The 22,004-nt window shown below is 36.4% G+C and overlaps 1 long non-coding RNA gene across 1 annotated transcript; it reads left to right on the top strand.

The window, feature by feature from the left end:
- The first annotated feature begins 2,714 nt into the window (after positions 1–2,714).
- On the top strand, positions 2,715–21,942 carry LOC148694502 (uncharacterized). The gene is made up of 3 exons (XR_015966228.1): positions 2,715–2,818; positions 3,288–3,367; positions 21,857–21,942. It is a non-coding gene; the product is annotated as an uncharacterized LOC148694502 (long non-coding RNA).
- The last annotated feature ends 62 nt before the right edge of the window (positions 21,943–22,004 follow it).

Raw genomic sequence — 22,004 nt, 5'->3', positions numbered from 1 at the left:
CGTCGGCTTTCCACCACTTTTCTTTCCACGATGACCAACACGTGTAGATGTGGAGCAGAAAAAAAAGAAAAAAGCGATTGCAGGAAATGGAAGGTAGAGAATGAAACAGCAGAGAAATCCAACAGGAAAGGCCATCGATGAAGAATGCGTGGCCAGCGAGGACAAAGTGGTCATTTCAATGTGTAAAAGAGGGCACACAACAGGTGATCAAGAAGAAACCGAGGGGCAAATCCGTCCAGACACTATTAATGAACAATGGGGTCCCCAACTGGGTTTTAGTATATATAATTTAATATTTTAATTTTGCACTTGAATTATTGATTTTTTAATGACTAAAATTTTCTATTAATTTCCTATATAGCGACATAAGAGTTGAATGATTTGTTCATATACATATTCTAGCGTTATGACAGCTGGCTATACAAGTTTATCAAGTCTCCTTCACATCAACATGACATCCTGCTTATTTTCTGGATGACTACACACATGATATATGTAATTGGAAAGGGATCTTCTCCAGATCCCTTCCATCAAATCCTCTATATTCATAAATTCGGGTTTTTGAAACTTGATACAACAGTTACAAAAAAGAGACTCTTTTAAAAGTTATAATAATTTTAACCATTTGATCAAATTTTTAATGTCCAAATTTATAAATTAAGAGGATTTGATGGAAGGGATTCGAATATTGCTACTTTCGTCTTCCATTCAAAAAATTATATAGTACTTCAAAATATTTTATATTACGTAATTTTTAATTGTTCAATGTTACATGATGTACAAACACAATGGGGAAATAATTGTAATTTCACCATAGTAAAATATTAGCACCTGGATTGTTTGTCCTCCCCATCTCATACCTTTCCCATCCCCTTCTATATTATGTGGTTACGGTTAAGCCACGTCAATATTTTATATTAATTTTTTTTATAGAAATAATAAGACAAAAAACAATATAAATATAAAATGTTGACGTGGCTTAACCGTGATCACAGAAATAAGAAGAGATGGGAAGGGTATAGGATGGGAAGGACAGACAATCCACGTCCAAAAGATTAATACGCAATTCTGCATAGCCCAGCATGTAGAAGGCTACATGTGATGACGTGGGCACCATTCCACTATACAATGCAATTTACCATTTTCATCTGTAGAAGAAGATTAAGTAAATAAATAATAAACGAAGTAATCGTGTCTATAAATACAAAATTTTGAGATTGCTGTCAATAAGTTGGCTAGAAACTCATTTTTCAACAACCTGATGCCCCATGTGATTTAGCATTTGGATCAAATAAAAAAGCTCATACTTTATCTTTTAAACATTGTAATGTCATACATCAACTTACGATTTATTATAATATAAGATCTCTGTTAAAAATTTTTGTCAAATCGATTGTTAAGTGATAATGGGGCATTGAGCGCGCCCACTTCCACACCCATTTATTAAAAAATAAAAAAGAGAAAATGACATTATAACATCTCAACTTTGAGTCACGTAACAAACTCATACCTCATCTTTAAACATTGGAATGTCATACATCAACTTACAAATTTATTGCAATGTCGGACCTCGTTTGCTTACCCATCAATTTGTCTATTAACTGTTAGCGTGGTAGGTGTTGAGCCCACTAAAACTCCACGTTGCTGACATGTCCAAGTTTCGGTGTGTGTGTATACATACATACATACATACATACATACATACAGACATACACAATTGGAACAACTTAATTAAAAGGGTAACTGAAAAACTAAACCATAGCATTACGTTGATTAATGATAAATTAACTTAAATTTCAACAATGAGTGGATAGCTAACAGAGGCTTTCTGATCAAGTGATCATGCGACCTGCTGAGGCTTACTGATCAACTTAAAAGACTTACTGGTCAAGTGCTTGCTTGAATCAGATTCAAACCCCAACATAATAGAATAAAATAAAATTATTTTCATAGCTATTACAGCCAGTGCAATGTCGTCGAGGAATCAAATGTGCTAAATAATTGGTGTAGATTCCCACGCTAAAGTGCTAAATAATTGCCATGAAAATTAAGTTTTAATTTAAGATTGACGTCAACTAAGACAGCCATTTCTTACCAACCATATACCAGACTAAGTCCTCACTTTTGGTCTTTTTTAATTGCATTTCTCTGTCGTACCACGTTATCTTTCTCATGCATTATTTATCTCATCTTCTTCTGCTAAGAGAGTTATTCTTCCCATTGCCCTTCTGTTGTCTGGTTTTGGTTTCTTCATCACAGCAACCTTCCTTTGCTTAATCTACTTTCCTTTACTTATAAAAGTGAAAAGTCGAATCCGAAAATCAAAAGAAAAAAAATAATATTACGTTCTGTCAATTTCGTTGTTTCCCGTGCCTCTCGATTTCATTTTTTGACAATTTCAATTTCCCATTACTCAGTTTTACTTAGAAAGGGAAAAGAAGGCATACGTACGCAGTTAGCTTTATAAGCAAACAGCTTGTGCTTCAGTGTTCTACAGGCAAAGTAATTTGGAGAGACAAGGTATTAGGTGCGTCTTTTGATTTTTCCTTGTTTTTTGTTTCATTCCTCTGCTCATTATGAGTTTTTTAGTTGTTTGCGTGAATTTGTTCGTTTTGTTTAACCCATATTATTGCTTTGCCAGTCAAGTTGAGATCAAGTTGAACAACTGTCAAATCTGAAACGTATACGTTGATGATGAGATGCTAGGATGTTATGGGGAACACTGATAGATAGTCAACCCTTTGGTTAAAGCGGCGCCCCCAGGGTCCTAAACCCTAAAATCTTTGATCTAAAGTCTACGAACTTCAGGTTCACATACGTAAGTTTCTGCAAGTCACACATAGTACCAACAATAACATATTTAAAATACAAAACTGAATTCTAATCCTTAAAAAAAATATAACTTTCAAACTAAAACATTGTGTAAGATTAAAATCAAATTTAGTCCCTTAATACATTTAGTAACCTCATAATTATATTATTTTTCTTTTTCTTCATTTAATTATATATATATATATATATATATATTTTTTTTTTTTTGTTATGGTTGTTTAGGTAAACTATGTTTCAATACACTTTGTGTTCTGCATTTATGTAGATTAATTCATTTAATATATTTTAGTATAGTTATTTCGGTATAAATTTTGGTACAGACATTTAAGTACATCTTATATTTTGGTACAAACATTTAGGTACATCAATTCATTTTAATATATTTTCGGTATTCGGCGTTTCCAAAATGGATCCTATCAAATATTTCACATTTTCTATGATCATCTTTATTTTAGGTATTTGAATGTAGGAGGAGGTGAAGGCCCTTTATTGAAGTCTGGCCCTACAGCTCAACCTGGGAAGTGCGGTAATCAAGGTAGATTAATTCATTTAATATATTTTAGTATGGTCATTTCGGTACAGACATTTAAGTACGTTAATTTAATATAATATGTTTCGGTATCGACATTTAAGTACGTCATAAACATTTAGATACATCAATTCCTTTTAATATATTTCGGTACACTTATATATTTACTTGTTTCTTATTTGTCATTATTTTTATTTTTTGAATGTTTTTTCATTTAGGTACATTTATAAGGATATAATTGGAGGAAGTTAAATAAATTAATAAATTAAAATGTGCATATTAACAAATTCACATATTTAATGGGAGACATTAATTGAATATTATACACATTAAACATCAAAACAAAAACAGAATATGCATTGGAATTTGAATTAAACTACACATCTAGAAGCTAAATAAATACGCAATCTAACATCAGATTTTAATTAAATATCAAATTTTCGAAGTATTAAAGTTCAAAAACTTCTATTTAAAATTTATGACAATCCAACGATTGTATTGGCATGTTCACGAAATGGAACGACGGTCAATTACGATTTTTTCAACCAAACATTTGAATATGGAAAATAAATCCAAGAAATAAGTTCATAAGATAGAGGACCACTCATTGACACTGGAACATGCTACAATTATTAGTCCTCGCCTTGCGACTTGCAGTGGTTTGACGATCGGGGCGAATCTCTGCCATTTTCAAATTAGGATTTTTTGAGTTTTCACGAAATGCTTCACTTTGGCGGTGGTGAAGCTAGTCGGCTTCGCCGAGAATTGGCAGGTTGATGGCTAAGCTCGCGGGTTAAAGACAAAAGATAGAGATTTGGATTCAATCTCTTGAAGCACTACTTTTGTTTTGGAATCACCCTTGAGGAAGGGCTTGACCTTCTCCTTGAATGGTACCTCAAAAATTCCTTCCTTTGATCTCCTTTGATGATTGAACAAGTTCTCCATATGTTACAAAAATATGAAACCTCTAAGTTTCAACACCATAAGGTTGATGTGAAGAACAGAGTTATTTATAAGTGAATTGGTTGCTAGCTAATTCACTTGTAAGTCCGGCTCTGGTAGTAAGATTTAAGAGAATGAGGTTCTATCTAACCAAACAACAAAGTTGAAAGAGCGCGCGAAAACTGTATATAGAAGTTTGCCAAAAGCTATAAGAATATGTCTAATCATGTTTTATATTTTTAGTTAAATTTTAGGGTAAATTACAAAAAACTACCTCAACTATGGGTTGAATGACACTTTCATACCCCATTTTTTTAAAATGACAATGTCATACCTCAACTTACAAATTTGTGACAATGTCAGACCTCCGTCAGTTTTTCTATTAATTTCTCTGTTAAGTGCTAACGTGGCTAGAGACGGGGCCCATGATAGGAGCATATTCATGCGACTTAAATGGCTTGTTCTCGTGCATTTACGTTATGTTTCTTTAGTTATTTTAGTACTTTAAGCTATTTTCGTGTGTTTGTAGGTCCAAAGGGCTAAAGGAGCAAAAATATGCATTTTGGAGACTTTTGGAGCACTTTTGGGCTAAGGATGGATAGCTTATGCTTGGAGCCAAAGTGTTGGACGAAATTGAAGACCTAATTGAAGACCAAAGTGTTGGAACCTTGTTCCCTTTAGTTTTAGGACATTTAAACCTTTCCTAATCACAATCATGCCATGCATAACACACCAACAACAACCTAGCCGTGAATAACATTCCATTTCCACCACTTTCCAACTTAATTCACATGCATCCCATTCTTTATTTTTCCCTTTAATCATTCATCCATACAATCTGCCATCTTTCACAAACACTTAAACCTTTGCTGCAACCTTCCACCTTTCTCCCAAAACCGTGCACATGCACTCCCATTCTTGAATCCTTTGCATCCACATGCACTTATTCCTCCATCATTGCAGCCACATATAGCTTTAATTCACATGTCCATTTTCTACTTGCATTTCCAACTTTGCACATGCATTCATCATCATAACCTAGCTGTCATTCCACTTTAATCACATGCATAAATCAGCCACATGCATCTCCCATCACCATTCCAGATTTCCACCAAGTTCCTAGCTGTCATGTTCCCTCTTCTTCACCTATAAATAAGCATCTATTGTAGCCACAATTCATACACTCTTCCATATTCAGAAAATCATCCATACACACCAACAACATTCCCTACTAATCCAAACACCATCACTTCCTTCACCATTCCACAAAACCTATCATTCTACATCATCCATAATCCCCAAAACTCACCTTAGACCTTGTACTACAACAACGAGGAAGAGAAGAGTGCCTAAACGTTCATACAATTCAAGTTTGAGTTGTTGGAATGTTTAGGTGTTTCTTTGATTTCAATGTTTAAATTCAATTCTCTTTGTTTTGTACGTATGAGGAATGGAAGAGAAGAGTGCCTAAACGTTCATACAATTCAAGTTTGAGTTGTTGGAATGTTTAGGTGTTTCTTTGATTTCAAAGTTATGAGGAACTAAACCCCCCCTTGGCTAGGGGGGGATTCGAAATATATGTTTATGCTTGCATTTTGATTTGATTACTTCTAATTGCGTTTCATAAGTTGTGGATTCAATTTGTTTAACCGTTTGATTGATAACTTATTTATGTATGTTTATTGAGAGTGCACGCTTAATTTTCATGCATGAATATGACGCTAGAATATAAGTGAGTTTCACCTAATAGTTACGAACTTATATTCACAAGTAGTGGAGGTTGATCGCGTTAAACGAATTCCTGGCATAAGTTTCATGCGTATTCCATAGTAACGAATGCCTCGTCAACACTTATAATTTTCATAGAGCGTAATGATTCTTGCTTGTATCTCTATTATGCAATCATGTAGGGGACTTGTGGGGAATGTTTTGGGTTGTCGTATGCAATCATCCAATTCAATAACGTTAGGAAGATTTGAAGGTTAATTAGTGCATCACGGTTAACTTGGGGTGTTGAGAATTAATGGTTTATTGAAATGCAATTGGAAATCGTTTTATTATGCAAGTGTAACATGTGTGGAGATGAACCCCTTGGCTAGCATCCATTCATTCCATTTCATCAATTTCATATTTACATTCTGTTTTAATTGCAATCTCTCCATTTAATTTAGTTTCGTCAAAACCTTAATCCCCCCTTTACTTTATTGTCCAATTTAGTTAGAAAATGTCTTAGTTTGTGTTTATAAGTGTTTTGATTCAATTTATTACACAGATTCGTCCAAATTCAGCAAAGTGCTCAAAACTGCCCAGAAAGTGTTTTTAAGGCAGTTTTGAGTGTTTTGGGTGATGTTTGAGTCTTTTGGTTTGTTTTAGTGTTTTAAAGTTTAGTTTTGCATTCTTTGAGTCTAGTATAGTGTTTTATATTGTGTTTTTACGTTTTTGAGTCAAATCCAAGTGATTAACAATCCCTCCTAATCCCCGGTCCAGAACGATCCCTACTTACATACTTACTACAATTGATAAAAAGAGGGTTTAATTTGTGTGCGTTTAATTCTCGCATCAAATTTTGGCGCCGTTGCCGGGGATTAGCAACTTTGCTAATCCTTTGGATTGTTATTTTCGTTTTCTTATTAGTTTTAGTTTTAGTTTCTGTTATGTATTTTAGTTCTAGTTTTTTATTTGTGTTTTGTTTGTTGAATTCAAGTACTAGAGAAGCACAACATGGCACTTGATAATGCTTCTCTTTTGTCACAGCTCATGGAAAGGTCCCAAATGCAAAGCGTTGGTACATTTGATCTTCAATCAAGGAATAACGTGTTTTCCAATACTTATAATTCGGATTGGAGTGATCATTCAAACTCTATGTGGTGGGAACCTCAACATGTTCAACAAGAAGGATATTGGCCGCCATATGAGGAGTTCTATTCAACGCCTATGCAGCCACCACAACCTCATATTCAATATGCCCAACCAAACTCAAGTTCGTCAATAAATTATAATCAAAAGCTTAATGAATTAATTTGTTTGGTGCAGGGCTCACAAAATCAAGACAATGAGGCTCAACAAGAAGGATATTGGCAGCCACCATACGAGGAGTTTTATTCAACGCCTATGCAGCCACCACAACCTGCCCAAGGTAATGTAGGTAATTCAAATGATAATGATACGATTTTTCAATTACTTACTACTTTGACGCAGGGAGTCCAAACTCAAAACAAAGAGAGGGAAAATCAAGACAAAAGGTTGGACTACTTGGAAAAGCAAATTGGGCAGATCACGGAGTTCGTAGGACAGTTTCGAGACCAAGGCGAACTCCCTAGTTCAACCATTGCAAATTCGAAGGGAGGATTTGAAACACCTTTGCCGGAAGCACCTATTGTTCCTACGCCATCTAATTCAAGTAAGGTTGTTCCAAATTTAATTAGTTCTAACCCCATTCCACCTAATGTCCCTATTTCTTGCGGGTTCATGAATTCCAAGGAAGAAGAAAGTGAAAAAGACATCTTGGAAGCCCTTCCAAAGGTGCAAAGTATGGAATTTCATGAATTCATCAAAGAGGATATACTTGAGACAACAATTCCCAAAGAAGTTGGATTTTATGACACGGGACAAGTCATAACTTTCGAAGGGGTGTTTATTCTTAAATTCATGTCGGAGCACAAAGGTAAGCCGCCTCCCCGAATTTCAATTTTCTTTTATACTAATATGTCGTTAATGATTCAGGCATCCATTCTAGAATTGAAACTATTACCGGATCATTTCAAGTATCACCGCCCATTCAAAGATCAATTTTATGCCGTGCAATAAAAATAAAAAATAAAAAATAAAAAGAAATAAAAAAAAAATGGCAGAATGTAACTTTCACAAAGGTTGTTTGCTTGAAGCCCCACTACTGGGCAAAACTCTCGGAGCGGGAGGCATCGAAGAAGAGGCCTCAATACTTGGTGGAACGCTAGATGAGCCAGGAAAAATGTGCCTCTGGAAGAAAGCCGCAAGCCTTTGACAGTCACTTTGACGGTCACTTTGCATTCGACCATTGGATTCTTGCAGCTTATCAAGCTTCCTCTTCATGCCCGTCGAATAGTTATTTGCAAGCACATGCAAACTTCTATTCTCATACTTCAACTGCTTGATCTCTTGCTTGAGATTTTCCACCTCTGCCATCAACGATTCAACCTGACGGGAGCGAGCAAGTAGGCGTTGGCCCATGTTGGACACAGAGCCTGCACACTGAACGCTGAGAGCGAGGGACTCTTGAACGGCCAACTCATCGGACCGTCCTGAAAGCAGCCTACTATCCTTAGGAGTGAGGAGGTTCTTAGCTACTATCGTAGTTGTTGTTGCATCCGTCATCATGGAGTCCTCACCTGTAAGAGGACCGTTAGAAGATAAGAAAGAAGGGCGCCATACATTACCTTGACGGGGCGCAACCGGATCGCTGCTGAGACTCAAATCTAAGCAAAGGTTCGATGGGTTAGTCATTTTTCAAAGTTGTTCAAAGAGGAGGTATGGATGGAGTTAAATCTCAAAAGGCCGGAGTAGATTTTCAAGAATGGGAAATCTTCAGAGTGTGTATGTTGGGGTGATCGATACCGCTATAAAAAGCCAAGGCGACACGACCACCGATTCAAAAATCCAGATTTTCCTGCATAAAGTTCGGCGACGCGTTCGCGGCTTTTCAGAAAACGCGTTCAACTTTGTCAAAAGATATCTGACAAAGTCGAAAACACGTGGAGGCCATCATCGCAACTACACATCTTTAGCCGACAAGCGCAAAGTTCGGCGACGCTTTCTCTGCTTTTCAGAAAACGCGTGTAACTTTGTCAAAAGTGGCGCTCGTTCAGAAATCGAAGAGGCGTCGTTCAGAAATCGAAGAGGCGTTTGTCGACAAGGGTAAAAGAACAGTACCACCACTTGCTATTGAGAAATCCCTATATATGTCGACCTTCATCTCTTATGGCAAGGCAGACCTGAAAAAAAAAATGTCCAACTCTTCCACACCTCTGAGGGCGCACTCCCAGTAAAGCCTCTTGAAATACTCAATTTTTTCTCCCCCAAAGAAGATACCAGATACCTAGAGTACAGATGAGGCAGAAGGAAACGGTAGATCGAAGCATGTGGAGACAGCCACAACAAATACATGTGCTGCTTCATTCGCCGTTTCTTCAAAAGCAAAGGTATCTCATATCATCAAGGTCTAAAGAAAAAGTATCTCATATCATGCTCTTTCCCTATCTTTTCCTTTGCCCTTGATATTACTCGCATGGCAAAGTGAAAGAAGCAATCAGCCGGCACTTGGAGTCAGTCTTCCGATCTGGTTCCGACTGCCGGGAATCTATTCCTGGTTGCTTACCTAGCGTTGCTCTCGAGTAGTCATCTTCAACGGTTGATACACTTCCAGAGAAGGGACCACTTCTGCAAAGATTGAACAAAGAAACAGATAAAAGGAGTAAGCTCAGACCTTCGGGGGAGAACAAAAGAATCCTGCTGCCCAGTTCAAGAGTAGCACAAAGGAAAATCAACGATGGGGGGAAACCAGTTCAAGAGTAAGCCTGTGGAATCACCAAGATCAAAGCCTCAATGAGATTACCAAGGAGAAGATGGAATTTACACTCCATAACCAGATTTGCATCCCTAAACTCTTCTCTTTGTTAGTTACATTCTGCCATGTTTAGTATGTTTAAGTGCTTTTTATGTGTTTACTTATGTTTTGTGTGAATCTATGCTTAAAACATTGAGGACAATGTTTGATTTAAGTGTGGGGGGGTAACTAAGTTTATTTGATGCAAATTCGTGGGATTTTATCACCCATAACTTCAAATGTTGTTCCTTGCTGTTTTATGGTATTTTTAAGTTGTTTTAGAGTGTTTTAGTATGTTTTGTTTTGATAACTCCGAAAATCACATAAAAATTTGAAAAACATGTTTTGAAAAGCCTAAAAAGAGTGTTTTGAGTAGTTTTTGTGTGTTTGTGTCTTAGGGTACCTTCCAACACAATGATAAGGATTTGGTTTGTAATTGCATGACTGTTAAAAAGAGTTATAAACATGGATGAAAGTTTGATTTACTCTTGGTATATGCTTGGTTATGGTTATAATGTATGACTTCACATGCAATCATAAAAGAAAAATTCGTTTTTGTAACATGCTTGAAGGAAGGAACTCAAACAAACGCTACAACCTTGTGAGACTTGAGCCTAAACGTTCTTTGAAAGTTATTTTCTGTGATTCTTTGTTTTCTAAAGTTGTTGCATGATCTCATTATTCCTTGCTTGGTTGCTACTTAGAATGCAATTGTATCATGATAGAACTAAATGCTAGAACTTATATCTGTTTCATTCAAAGCATGACATTGAATTGCATAACATATATCAAGATGAAGTTGTGCAGTTGCCACCATAGCCAAATAGCCTTACTTCCCATAAATTCGTATATATTGTAAGTTTTAACCCCGTTGAGCCTTGTTTAGCCTTTATTCTTTGTTTACCCACATTATCCTCACCTAGCCTAGTTTAGGACTGTCCACACCCTTGTTCTTAAAAGATAGTGAGCATGACTTAAATGAATTCCTTTTGAGTTACATTATGCAAGAAAATGAGTGTGGGGGAGAGAATGTTTTGTTCTTAAGTGTTTATGTATGTTTTGAGAGTCAAAAGAAAAGAAAAAAATTGTGAAAAACATATGAAAAAGAAAAACAGAAAAGAAAAGAAAGAAAGAAAGAAAAAAGAGCTTGTTCTCCCTTTTTGTTCAAAAGTTGAGTTTTCATTCAAAAGGGAATTCTAAGTGCCTAATTCAATACTTTGTCACTATTGCTTTAAGAATGTTTGTTTATCCTTCACCTTTCATTGTTAGACAATACCCTAGCCCCGTTACACCCCTTTGACTACTATCTTGATCGTTATGTGTTCAATAATGTGGAGTTTGGAATTGATATGAGCTTATGGAATCACTGGTTCTCATTCTAAGTAGTAGCATTCCATTCATGAGATCATATTCATGTCATTATCGTAAATCCAGAAAATGCTTTCTTTGTTATAACATATGTGAGATACTAGTCTTTCATGTTTACATCAATCTCTCACATATAACTAGTGTAGGGTGTGTAGTCAGAAAATCTGTGTGAAAATAGAGTGCATTCTAGTAAGGAATTGAGGAAATTCTCTAAGGCATGTTACTACATTCGAAATGTGTTTTAAATGCTTAATTGTGAACTAGTATGTGGTGACTATGATTAAGAATGTACTTAAGTGTAAAGATGGCTAAAATCTGTGGGAATAATGATTTTTAACTTGTCATGTGCATTGGAAATCCGTGAGACGATTGTTGGAAGGTGTAGGTGGTGTTTTGTTCGTTTTGTGTTTTGTTTTGCTCGAGGACTAGCAAAAGATAAGTGTGGGGGTATTTGATAGGAGCATATTCATGCGACTTAAATGGCTTGTTCTCGTGCATTTACGTTATGTTTCTTTAGTTATTTTAGTACTTTAAGCTATTTTCGTGTGTTTGTAGGTCCAAAGGGCTAAAGGAGCAAAAATATGCATTTTGGAGACTTTTGGAGCACTTTTGGGCTAAGGATGGATAGCTTATGCTTGGAGCCAAAGTGTTGGACGAAATTGAAGACCTAATTGAAGACCAAAGTGTTGGAACCTTGTTCCCTTTAGTTTTAGGACATTTAAACCTTTCCTAATCCCAATCATGCCATGCATAACACACCAACAACAACCTAGCCGTGAATAACATTCCATTTCCACCACTTTCCAACTTAATTCACATGCATCCCATTCTTTATTTTTCCCTTTAATCATTCATCCATACAATCTGCCATCTTTCACAAACACTTAAACCTTTGCTGCAACCTTCCACCTTTCTCCCAAAACCGTGCACATGCACTCCCATTCTTGAATCCTTTGCATCCACATGCACTTATTCCTCCATCATTGCACCACACTCCCATCCATTTCATCATTGCAGCCACATATAGCTTTAATTCACATGTCCATTTTCTGCTTGCATTTCCAACTTTGCACATGTATTCATCATCATAACCTAGCTGTCATTCCACTTTAATCACATGCATAAATCAGCCACATGCATCTCCCATCACCATTCCAGATTTCCACCAAGTTCCTAGCTGTCATGTTCCCTCTTCTTCACCTATAAATAAGCATCTATTGCAGCCACAATTCATACACTCTTCCATATTCAGAAAATCATCCATACACACCAACAACATTCCCTACTAATCCAAACACCATCACTTCCTTCACCATTCCACAAAACCTATCATTCTACATCATCCATAATCCCCAAAACTCACCTTAGACCTTGTACTACAACAACGAGGAAAAGAAGAGTGCCTAAACGTTCATACAATTCAAGTTTGAGTTTTTGGAATGTTTAGGTGTTTCTTTGATTTCAATGTTTAAATTCAATTCTCTTTGTTTTGTACGTATGAGGAATGGAAGAGAAGAGTGCCTAAAAGTTCATACAATTCAAGTTTGAGTTGTTGGAATGTTTAGGTGTTTCTTTGATTTCAAAGTTATGAGGAACTAAACCCCCCCTTGGCTAGGGGGGGATTCGAAATATATGTTTATGCTTGCATTTTGATTTGATTACTTCTAATTGCGTTTCATAAGTTGTGGATTCAATTTGTTTAACCGTTTGATTGATAACTTATTTATGTATGTTTATTGAGAGTGCACGCTTAATTTTCATGCATGAATATGACGCTAGAATATAAGTGAGTTTCACCTAATAGTTACGAACTTATATTCACAAGTAGTGGAGGTTGATTATAAACAATCGCGTTAAACGAATTCTTGGCATAAGTTTCATGCGTATTCCATAGTAACGAATGCCTCGTCAACACTTATAATTTTCATAGAGCGTAATGATTCTTGCTTGTATCTCTATTATGCAATCATGTAGGGGACTTGTGGGGAATGTTTTGGGTTGTCGTATGCAATCATCCAATTCAATAACGTTAGAAAGATTTGAAGGTTAATTAGTGCATCACGGTTAACTTGGGGTGTTGAGAATTAATGGTTTATTGAAATGCAATTGGAAATCGTTTTATTATGCAAGTGTAACATGTGTGGAGATGAACCCCTTGGCTAGCATCCATTCATTCCATTTCATCAATTTTATATTTACATTCTGTTTTAATTGCAATCTCTCCATTTAATTTAGTTTCGTCAAAACCTTAATCCCCCTTTACTTTATTGTCCAATTTAGTTAGAAAATGTCTTAGTTTGTGTTTATAAGTGTTTTGATTCAATTTATTACACAGATTCGTCCAAATTCAGCAAAGTGCTCAAAACTGCCCAGAAAGTGTTTTTAAGGCAGTTTTGAGTGTTTTGGGTGATGTTTGAGTCTTTTGGTTTGTTTTAGTGTTTTAAAGTTTAGTTTTGCATTCTTTGAGTCTAGTATAGTGTTTTATATTGTGTTTTTACGTTTTTGAGTCAAATCCAAGTGATTAACAATCCCTCCTAATCCCCGGTCCAGAACGATCCCTACTTACATACTTACTACAATTGATAAAAAGAGGGTTTAATTTGTGTGCGTTTAATTCTCGCATCAGCCCACTCACTAATCCAACTAGTTTAAAAAATAATTAAATATATTTTTAAAAATTAAAAATTATAAAATTAAAAAATTAAGAATAAAAAAAATTAAAATGGCCTAGGGGTACGGGCCTCCCCTTTCTCCACCCGCACCAACCTTCTTCTTATGTTCGACAAACCCCAAACTCTTCCCCGTACCCACCCCCATCCCCCATCCCCCACCTCTTCCCTTCCCCTACCTCTTCTCGTCCCTTTCGAACCTAAACCCAAACCCTAATTCCTTATTTTCAAACAGAAAACCCTAACCTTCCCCACCTGTCCCCCCAACCTTCCTCCACCATCCTCTCTCTCTCTCTCTCTCTCTCTCTCTCTCTCTCTCCCTGGGCTACCTACAACTATTCCCCCATCCATCAGAACCTCAACAACAACGCCGCCCAGAACGACGTCGTCCAAAGCCAAACCACCCCAAAGCAGAAACCCAAATTCAAGCCCGCCGAAGTCAAGAAGAAGATAATAATGGAGTACATGCCATCACCCAGAGTCTCTTCTCTCTCCAACGTCTCGGATCATCCCCATCCCGGAAGCCGACGACGAGGATGACGAAGATGACGCCATCGCATACCCCGAGACCGACGACGTCCAAAAGTTCCAAGCTTTTTCGTCAATCCCAACTCTTCATATTCTGATGCTCAAATCAACGGCAGAGATTTTAAAGCCAATAATAATGTACAAGTGCAGATTTTGCCCGAATTGGCTTTGCTCTCTTCGGGTCAAGGATTCGACACTTATGTCGTGGCGTTGCAGAGAAGGGATCGGGGAATTCGATGACGGGTTTTTGGTGGCGGAGAATCCGAGCTTCGGAATTCCCGACGGCATGAGGCATAGTAGCTTCGTGAGGGAGGATAGGGAGTTCATGGCATTGGGGAGAAAAAGTGTCGACATTTTGTCAAGTTCCGGGCCAGCGAAGAGAGAGAGATGAGAGATAATGGTGGATGAACGTTGGGGGGGGGGACGGGTGGGAAAGGTGGGTAGGGTTTCTGGGTTTTGGGGATGATGTTGTCCAGAGAGAGAGAAGGGAGAAAGACGTGAGAAAGAGGAGAGGGAGAGATAGAGGGTGGATCCCACAATTTTATATAAAAAATAATTTTAATTTTATAATATTTAATTATTAAAAATATATTTAATTATTTTTTAATCTAGTTGGACTAAGGAGTGGATCCCATCTTAAGCCACGTCAGCACTTAACAGAAAAATTAACAGAAAAACTGACGGATGTCTGACATTGACAAAAATTTGTAAGTTGAGGTATGATATTATCATTTTAAAAAGATGAGGTATGAAAGTGTCATGATACTAATAGTTGAGGTAGTTTTTTCTCCTTTACCCTAAATTTTAACTAGGAGCTTCCTAGAAAATCTCTACTAAACCGTAAACTCTAATTTAGGAAGTCATAATAAATATGTACTGATAGAAACATAGTTTTTTATTTGAAAGGTTATTAAAGAACAGTAATTAATGCAATAGGATTAGGAGCCTTAGGATCTTCTTTCTCACTTCCTAAATTTAGGTGCTGCTAGCAATTCTGGTTTACTAAAAACATGATAGGGAGTGTGATTATAGTTGAAATTTTTTAAAGGAAAAAGAAATGCTAAGGAGATTCTCTCAAAAGTGGAATTCTCTATTAACTCTTTGCCACCTCACTAATGAGAAATGATAAGGGTGCTCTCTAAAGAAAATGAGAAATGTTAAGAGAGCACTCTCCTTAGCATTTCTCAAAGTAAAATATAGAAGAATGCTAGCTACATCTTCCCACTTGTTTTTCCCATTCACTAAGTGACATGTGGAGTTCACTGTCAGTTAAAATCTCATATTTACCGTGTTAAAAAATCTAATTACTTTATTTCCACAGATACCCCTCATTAAGAATGCTGATGTTCCTACTCTAGTGTCTTATTTTCCTACCCTCTATTTAAAAAAATGTTAATGACATATTTATCCTTTTAAAAGATGACTTTTAAATCCCTATTTAATTAATTACTTAAAATTTGAAAAAAAAAAAATAATAATTTACAATAATAAAATTAATGGTGGGTGGGGTGTGTTTTCTGCTGCGGAGAGGCTAGGAAAGATTTGGGCTAGAATCAATAGAAAGGTAGGAAAAGGAATAGGTGTGTGCTAGATGGAGGTGAAAGACTTGAACGGAGGGAAGATTGGGCCATTGATATGGAATTTGGTGACAACAAATGATGGGGATCTGGGTGTTAGTAGGAAGAGATATTATGAAAGGGATGCCACGATTTTAAGGATAGGCGTGCACGTGGTTTGAAAGAGACGATGCATGTCCAGTCTTGTATTTTCTTTCAATTTTTTCTTGTTTTATTTATTTATTTTAATATTATTGAAATATATATTAGAGTTATTTAAAACAAAATGTATTAGGGTTATTTTGGAAATAATGGTGGGTGGGGAAATAACTTTTGTTTTTTTTTTGAGCAAACGATATTATCTACACTAAGGGGGGGGGGCGTGAGCTTAGCCTCACAATGAGTTAGCAATAATGTGGTTCAAATTCGCCTTTAGCGAGAATCGAACATAAGACCTCTCACTTACAAGTGAAGAGGAATATCACTAGACCGTAGTACTAAGTGGCGGGAAAATAACATTTTACTTTTGAACTTTTTATAATGGGTGGAATTATCATATGAGTGGTAAAATAGGACACTGAGGTGAGTGTAGTAGCACTCCTCATTAATCTACCAATTCTTAGCCATTCCTAAAGACCCAAATTGAACACCCACTAGGATTTTTATACACAGAAATGTGTTCATCAAGTACAACGTTGAATACAACTTCACTCACGCCTTTGTCTATCTCTCCAATGTCGATTTCAACTCTTATCTAAGGAGTCCAGTTGCGATGCTCTTGCAACACACTAAACTAAACTATCTCTCCTTCCTCTATAACCGGCTAAACTATCTCTCCTCCCTGTATAACCGGCTAAGAGAATTCATTGAACCTTTTTTGGACTTCATGGATTTAATTTCTCACACAACTTCACTCCATGGGCCCCGTTTAGAGCTAGTCCGATGAACCTTGAAGTCCGTGACAAATTTCAAATCCAAATGAATTCTCAATGTCCGTAAGATTAATTGACTTTTAATTCAATCTCTTCATTTTATGAATTAACTATTTAATTGGTTTTTTTTTTTTTTGGGTAAAATAAGGGGGTAAAAAAAAATCTCAAACAAAATTAAAAAATAACATTCAAACTCACAAAACGAGCCTTGGAGATCCCTAAGTATTATCCATCAACACATCCTAATCAACATAGAAGGATTATGAAAAATGCTGACTCCCAAATCCATGTTGTAGCTCCACCTATCTAAATGATCAGCAACAGAAAATCGTTTCAACTGAGATTGAGTCAATTCAAATTGCCTAATTAAATTGAAGTGCAGTAAAATTAAAAGTAACATTGATTATAAGAAAGAATTGTAAGGATTGAGTTCTTGATTTAAAAACAATGAACAATAACAAGACAAATAAAAATAAAGGAATAGAGATGCAACAAAATAGAAACAAATTATAAACGAGAAGAGTGAGTCACTAGGATTTCATCATAACCAATCCAACCTATTTCAAGTAGTAAATTATTAATGAATAATCATTTAAAATAACCGTCTAGTTCCTCTAATTCATATAGTATCCATGGTATCTGGATTACTATGTATACTCTTATGTGCTAACAGTTTATGACATATAGATTACTAAACACAACAATTTATTAACGATTTGGGAACTAAGATGCCACATGTAACCTAGTGTATGACATCCTTTTTCTTTTTCTTTTTTACACCATAGTGTACGACATCTATATCAAGGATTTCATGGCTTCAAGTGCAAGAATTCAAATTCAACATGGCAAGTACTTAAATTTGCATAAGATAAACTTGACTAAACCAATTTTGTAGCTAATCAACAAGATCAAAATGAAGCGTATAATCAAGACAAAGGAAACAATACGAATGACAATCCAGATATAACAAAAATTAAGTAATCATGGTTAGGTTATATTGCAGCTCAAGTGAAAAAAAAATTAATTCCGAAACATAATCGAAATTGTCATTAAATCTATAATAAAATTAAAAAAACTAAGTCAAGAGAAAGCCTAATTCTTTTTTGCTCTCCTGCACCTCTGTTCGTCAAACTTGTCGTCTCGTGAATAATGATCAGTTGTCCTCTTCTTTTCCCTCTTATGTTTCCATTTTCTTCTCTGTAATCGAGAAAGGCTTAAAGCCCATTTATTGATAACATTAGAAGAGAAGAAACGGAACAAGTCTTCAATTATTTGTCGCCACTTTGTACATTAAACATACCTCGATTAATTTCTATTTGACAATGTCTTCTATTGTGTCTTTGATGAAGAAGTTGGGGTTCCATCATAAATCAATTGACAATATGAAAAGTTGCTCAACTACTTATGAACAAGGTTTTAAAAGACGCTAGGTGATAATTAAACGGCAGGCTGGGGCCTAGCGTCTAGGCGGCTAGACGGAGCCTTGACGGATTAAAGTAATATATCATATAAATTAATTAAATTTACTATATAATATATATATAAACATTGATACTGTGTTTTTTTTTTTTAAATAAAGAATCCATATAGGTATATATGTAAAATACAAGTTGTTCTAGGGTTGTATCATTTTCTAAGCCCATATTGTTGGGCCTCTTAATAAATTAAAAGGTTGGCCCTGCATTTTGTTTTCACCGACTCAGTTGCTTCAAACAAATCTAATAAATGCTAGCTAAAGCAAAAAGGCTACTAATTGCTTAAAACCCTAATTAAAGCCAGCCACACCTCTCTGCAATTACAAACTCATCTTCTACAACCTGCCGCTGCACCCATCTTTGCAATTGCAGACTTACCTTCTACAACCCGTCGCCATCACCCATCTCTGCAATTACACAAATCTCATCTACCACTCTCTCTTTCTCAAACCATAGTCGACTCCGCTTCTAGCAAACTAAGAGGCAAACGGCGAGATTCGGGGAGACAAGAAGGTTGTGAGTCTCACAGCAGAAGGTTTTTTTCTAGGCCGCTCATATTGCCTAGTGTTTGCCAAGCCCACCTAGCCCACCCAAGCAGCCACCTTACACCGCTTAATGTCCTTGCCGATTTAATGAATGATTTCGGGTTAGTCGCAGCGAAGCATCGCCGCCTAGTGCCTAGGTGGCCATCTTGACCACTTTTTCATTCTCATGGAGCACGTTCTCATCAATGTGTGATTCATTCTCAACATGCCCCATCATGTGTGGCGTATTTTCAAGTCTAACACGTGAACAATACAACACCAGCAACATGGAGCATGTATGGCTATTGGGCAACGTGGAGCATTTGTGGCTACTAGGCAACGTGGAGCACGTGTGGTTATTGGGCAATATGGAGCACGTGTGGCTATTAAGTAACATGGAGCACGTGTCAGGACTTTACACATGGACAACATGCTTTGATATCATGAGGAAGTTTGGTCTACTTACTGCTGATTACCTCAATGTTGCCTTCTTTAATTTATCTCCTCCCTTCTCCTTCTCTCTCTCTCTGCTTGATTTCCTTTCATTCTTCTTTTCCCATGCAAATTAACTATCATTTGCATGCATGCCGTCTCTAGCTAGCAGTGGATCTCTCATCTATATAATTTGCCTGTGTTTTGTTGTACCTACAAAGCCTCCTATTCAGAAGGCGGCAATGTACTAGAATCCGATTGGGTGGTGCGCGTGGCAAAGAAGATAATAAGGGATTGCATGCAATAAACCTCCTGCTTCTAAGTTAAGTATTGCATGTAGCCTTAGTTTGTCATCAACTATAGAGTGCGGATAAAGCACCAAGGACCATCATACAACGCCACCTTAACCTAAAACTAGATAGGAAGCTATGGGCATATGAAGATATCTAATAACATGAAACTATGTTTGGTCCTATCCTATGGAACAAAGTATCACCAGCTGGTGCAAACAATACAAACCTAAGCTCTTACAATACATGTACATCTATACATGTAATAAAATAAAATAAAAAAAATCAAAATAGCTCTTGTGAAATAATAATACTAAATATATATTTTCAGAATACGAAATCTCACACTTACAATAAAATTGTTATATAATATCCGATATTGCAAAGTTTTGCTTTTTAGGGCACAACCTTAATAGCCATCACTATAACCACCCTCATCACCACCGCTGCAACCACAACCACCACCACTATCTCCACATCATCACCTCCGTCACCATGGCTTACCACAACCTTCACCAACTTCCCCATCATCAGCATCCCCACCTCTAAATCAATGATTCGAACCATTTATCTTTTAAATCTTCCCTCAATTATTATGTCTACTAAATCATCTAAATTTGAAACTATATGACCGTTGAGTTAAGGGTTTAGGGTTTCTTTGGAGAACTGTATTCGTCTATTTCCTTCACCACAAATGAATGTCTTAATGTTTCTGGATTGGTCTAATTTTTTGCAAAGATGATCTATGAATGATGTTCTAAAAGATAAATAGTTCAAATCGTTAAAATACATTACGGAGGGAGAAAAAACATGTTTCAAAGTTGTGTAAAAAAATGGTGCCATGAATCTCCCCTATTATAAAAATGTAATATTATATTTGTCATTTGAGACACTTTATCTTTTTTTGGTTTTACAGAACAGTTTTCCAAAGTTGTTTGTAGAATGTTAGGCCATCTCTAACCAACCCCGCCAAAGGGCCATAGGCCAAAAAATTCCAACCGAAGGCTAGGCCAAAGGGCTCGTGGGCCCCACCCGGCCAAAAATTGGAGAATCGGCCAGCAAGGTTGCCAAGAGTAGCCAACCAGCTAGCCCTATAGCCGAGCCTAAACACATGCTACTTGACGTCATGCTGACATCAGGTTACTGTTGGATTTGACTTTTCTTTTTATACGAAATTTTTAAAAACAAAAACCAATTTTTTTTCCCTATAAATACCTAAACCATTTCTACCTCATTTCTCACATTCTTTTCACCATTTCATACTATCTTATCTTATTTTATTTCAATTATTCACCAATTTTCACATCCTTTTCATTATATAAAGATAAGAAATCTTGTGGCTTATTAATTTAGAGACAAGTGGTACTTAAAATATGTTTGAAAACCTTATTTTAATATGGTAGTTTAATTCAATTAATCATTAATTCAATTAAAATAATAAATTATTGAGAGGGCTAAAAAATAGCCCCTTTTGGTTGGAAATGGGTTTTTTGTCAAACAGACTATGTTTTGGTCTATGACACTTTGGCCTCCTGGATTGAAGATGATATAAAATATGATCTAGCACGGTTTATTAAAAATTAATTCTTCCAAAGCTAAACATGGCCCTTTGTCTCTCTTTCGGTAAGAGATGGCCCTACGAGGCAGCCCATTTGTTTTCAGAGTGCTTTTTCTGTTACACCTTTGGCAGCCTCCTTGCTCTGCTCGACCTTTCAGAGCAAGGTTGTCTCGCGTTGCTCGGGATCATGACTGCCTGGATTTTGCGGTTGATGGCCTCAGAGTTCTTTCGTAAAATAGAGCTCGTCATAAGCATCTGGAACTCCTCGAGACTTGGTAGAGTTAACTCTGATCAGCTTGCCAGGATAGGGGGTCGACCCCATCGTACTATCTGGCTCAATAGCTCTGTGGTACAATGTTCAACGAGCCTTGGTAGTCTTCAACGAGCAACGCGTTCTACATTTGGTTATCTGCCTCATGCACTGGCTTAAACTGTGCAGATATGTTGTTTGTTAAAATATCTCAATGAAATTCAAAGCAGATTATATATGTCTTCATAGTTTTTAAGATTGGAAAACAGTTGCCCTAGTTCCGTACCAAGCAAATTTTTTAGTATAGAATTTGTATATGAAAACTTGTTCATCATTTCAACTCCTACTTTGCAAGTGTGATATAACCTTCTTTTTGCTTTTACTACGCAGTTTTCTCTACAAGAAGCAAAAGAAAACGAAAAAGATTTGCATACTGCTCTGTTTTTCTCCAAGCGTAGTTTGGATCACGAGCTAAGGTATGATCTATTGTTTCATTCTTTAATTTCATCTGCTTTAAAAATAAAGGATTCCTTTCTCG

Source organism: Pyrus communis, chromosome 9 (assembly GCF_041283825.1).
Source record: "Pyrus communis isolate YQ-2024b chromosome 9, ASM4128382v1, whole genome shotgun sequence".
Taxonomy (NCBI): domain Eukaryota; kingdom Viridiplantae; phylum Streptophyta; class Magnoliopsida; order Rosales; family Rosaceae; genus Pyrus; species Pyrus communis.
The sequence above is the reverse complement of the archived record's forward strand: the minus strand, read 5'-3'. Positions and strand labels throughout refer to the sequence as shown.